General features: G+C 40.7%; 1 long non-coding RNA gene across 1 annotated transcript; it reads right to left on the bottom strand.

Moving 5' to 3' along the window:
• LOC110434398 lies at positions 1289-3509 on the bottom strand. The gene is made up of 4 exons (XR_002451893.1): positions 3190-3509; positions 2124-2245; positions 1719-1843; positions 1289-1513 (listed from the first exon to the last, which is right to left on the bottom strand). It is a non-coding gene; the product is annotated as an uncharacterized LOC110434398 (long non-coding RNA).

Here is a 3810-nt window from a genome sequence, read left to right as displayed (position 1 = left end):
CGAATAAATTTAGCTTCAATAAGTTTGGTTATTTCGACCTTAATATCAGGAAGAATATTAGGATTACACCAGCGAGCTGGCTGCTAATGTGGCCAAAATCCAGACTTGATAGGCAACCGATATTCAACCAACCAGGCATCTCAGTATAATCCCAAGCAAAGCAATCTTTATATTCTTTTAACAAATCGGTTAACTGCCGCATACACTCAGAATTTAACTTAGCACTAACAAAAGTAGGCCTAGGCTTATGATGACTACCTATATCTACTTCTACTAAATCATTCGCCGATGTGAATCTCTGGCCCAATTTTCCATCATCGGCGAACCTATCCATCAAAAACCTTCATCAGAACCGACTGCTTGGATCGGTGGAATTTCATAATTGGCAACTTTGAGAAAATCATTTTCCCAACCTTCTCCTGAGATACACCTAGTCATTTCAAAGGTGTCTGCCTCTGTCGATGCAATAACATAGGAAGAATCTCCCGGGACAATTTCAATCTTGTCTCCTACCCACTGGACCAAGCATTGATGCATTGTTGATGGTATGCAACAATTGGCATGAATCCAATCTCTCCCTAACAGTAGATTGTAAGCACCTTTTCCACTGATCACGAAGAAGGTTGTCGGCAATGTTTTGCTGCCGATGGTCAACTCAACGTAGATTGCCCCCTTAACCAGAGACACATTGCCCTCAAAGTCTTTGAGCATCATATCGGTCTTGGTCAAATCCTGATCTCCTTTTCCAAGCTTCCAATACACTGTATATGGCATGATATTGATAGCAGCCCCACCATCAATTAAAATCTTAGTCATTGGTTGACCATCCACTCTTCTTTTGACAAACAGAGCCTTAAGATGTTGCCTTTCATTATCGGCAGGCTTTTCGAAGATAGCTGTCATCGGATCCAAACACTACAAGAAATGTGTCATCTTTTGACATTTGATATATGTCATAACTCATGCAAAATAAGTCATAGATTACCATTTATGACATCAAGTTGACGAAAACTGAAATGTCAAAAGATGCGCGTCTTTAATGACAACTTGTGACGTTTAAGTATCCATGTCATAATATCATGACATTAGTTTTAGATGTCACAAGCGTTTATGACTTCTACTTTTATGTCATAGGTTCTTAGGCCTTGTCACCTAGGATGACTCATTGATTTGCTCGATCCATACCATCACGTACGGCACCCACACATCAAACAATCCACATTCACATGTGTAGGTCCAATAATATATTCCATTCATGACCAAATCAACAGGTTCATAAGTCATTCATCAATATATTTATTACATTCCTCACGAACACCAAACTATAGTTCAACAAGTGAACTTAGTCACAAAGTTATCTCAGATAAATTAAACAAATGGAAATCTCACATTCCTATCTCACAAGTGACCTTAGTCACCAAATTACTAATAGTTCAACAGGTGCTGGCAGCTAGGTGTTTTTGGTGTCCGGAGCATGATTGAATACCTTAGGTTGCTGAAATTTCTCCATGTCCTATAGAAAACACATTAGAAACAAACATCACTTGTTGAAACAAATGAAAAAGTCAAAAAGGAACTTTTCATATGTAAGCTGGAAGAAATCAAACAATAGTTACAATAATCTTTGCATATATGATCTCACTACACCAACATCGTGCATTCTTTTAACAACACTCTAGACTATATCAATTCATTAAGTTCATCTGTCTTCTATTTACCTGTCTTCTATCTCTCCTAAAATGTGAGTGCTCAGATACTGGTTTCTTCTCTTGCATCTCCAAAAAAGAGTGTGCTCAGATTCTTGTTCCTATGTGTTCTTGCTCTTTTTATTATGCACCTGTAGCTATAGAAAACACAAAACTGAGAGCAAATTCATTACAAGAGTATAAGAGAAAAAAATGCAAAGAAAAACTAATTGTTACGTTGAGCAACATTAGTACATTTCAGTAGCTATATACAAAACACATAACATGGAACACATGCATTACATGGCTATAGAAAATGCAAAATATAGAAGGACAGGAGTTGCCTAATGTAAACAAGCCAATCTGCTGAACAAGAAAATATCCATGATCCATTGGAAGTATTGGGTGCAGGTGTTGTTAATGGAATTGATCTTTTACCTGGCCTCATCTTTCAAGTTGCAGGTTAGACTGATGAAGTGGATGGAGGTGACAATGATAGAGGGCAGCATTGGGGTCTTGATCCATTTGATTTAAACGATCCACAAGAAGAACAAGAAAACCTGCATTGAGGTATTATTTGCATCATTTCAAAGACATGTTACAAATATTGATTCCGTATGATACAAACTGTGATCATCAATGTATTGACAATATGCATGAACCATCTAAATTACTTTGGTAGGCGATGACAATGATGAAGAATTTCAGGAAACACACCAAGACCAAGCATCAAATGCAACCAAGAATTTGACAGGAAGACAAAGGCAAGACATATATGAAGAGTTGCTTCAGAGAAGCAAGAAGGGTAAATTAAAAAGGACAGACACACCACACGTTGCTGCAAAGTTCAATGTGCAGTTGCGTACAGTGCAACGTATATGGCAGAGAGCAAAAAAATGCAAGGCACAAGGCATACCAGTAGATGTGAAATCACTAAAACCTAAGAATTGTGGTCGTAAAAAAATTGAAGCAGACCAGTCAAGGGTTGCCGATATTCCCTTAAACAGAAGAGGTACCATAAGGTCATTAGCAAATGCTCTCGGTCTAAATAAAACAAGTCTAGATAGGTGGTTCATAGAAGGATTGATTATACAGTACTCCAGTGCAATCAGGCCCTATTTAAAAGAAGCAAACAAAAAGGATAGGAGGCATTGCACGGCTGTATTGGATCCCCAAGGCACGACGCACAGGAAGCCCGCTAATGTAAGAATCTATAAAAATTTCAAAACAAAATGTATGTCACTATCGTGGTTTAACATAATTAGAAATCATCTTTACTAAAGTCATATGAAAAATTCTATGTGATGAATTAATGTTTCTGAGCATGCTTACATGAGTTCACAAATAAAGTAATTCTAGATTCAAAGGACTATGCATGTCTGTACTAAATAAGCACGACCAAACAAGGTAAAACGTAAATTGATTGAAATGTTATCAAATGATTTGTGTGACAGCAAACATAAATTGATTGAAACGTTCTTAAATGATGTGTGTGACAGCAAACCTTCACAGGAGAGGTGGAAGGCACGGCCGTGCGCTAGTGAAGGGGCAGGCTGACATCGTCGGGTCCAGATGGGGAAGGGGACGCGACCACACACGCCAGGTACAGGGGGCAGGCCGGCAGTGCTTGACGGTGAAGGGGAAGCAGCTGCAGTTTGGGGCAGCTCCCGAGCCACGGACGAAGATGTGAGGGACCAGCCCCCTTGGAGGATGTGGGCGGAGGTGGCATGCCGAAGGAGGCGAGCCGATGTGGTGGACGCTTGTGCGCTCGTGGGCAGATCCAGATCGACGCGCCGCAGCACGCCGACTGGAGGACGAAGCGGACGGAAGGCTGTGGGGGTATAAACCCCTATACCCTTACGGCTAGACTTCAGCCAGGAAGCTTGGCCCACTACGAGACGAGTTCAAGGCTTGATCCGACAGCCCGAGTTTCGCGCAAGGAAACAAGACGTGGAGATCAAGCAGGATTCTAGTCGGTTAGAATAGGAATTGATATCGAATTATCTATGGCAATTGTAACCGACTAGGATTAGTTTCTAGATCTGTAACCCTGCCCTCCAGACTATATAAGGAGGGGCAAGGGACCCCCTAGGACAGATGATCTCTCAACACAATCCAATACAAC

This window comes from Sorghum bicolor, chromosome 4, assembly GCF_000003195.3.
Source record: "Sorghum bicolor cultivar BTx623 chromosome 4, Sorghum_bicolor_NCBIv3, whole genome shotgun sequence".
Lineage (NCBI taxonomy): Eukaryota > Viridiplantae > Streptophyta > Magnoliopsida > Poales > Poaceae > Sorghum > Sorghum bicolor.
The sequence above is the reverse complement of the archived record's forward strand: the minus strand, read 5'-3'. Positions and strand labels throughout refer to the sequence as shown.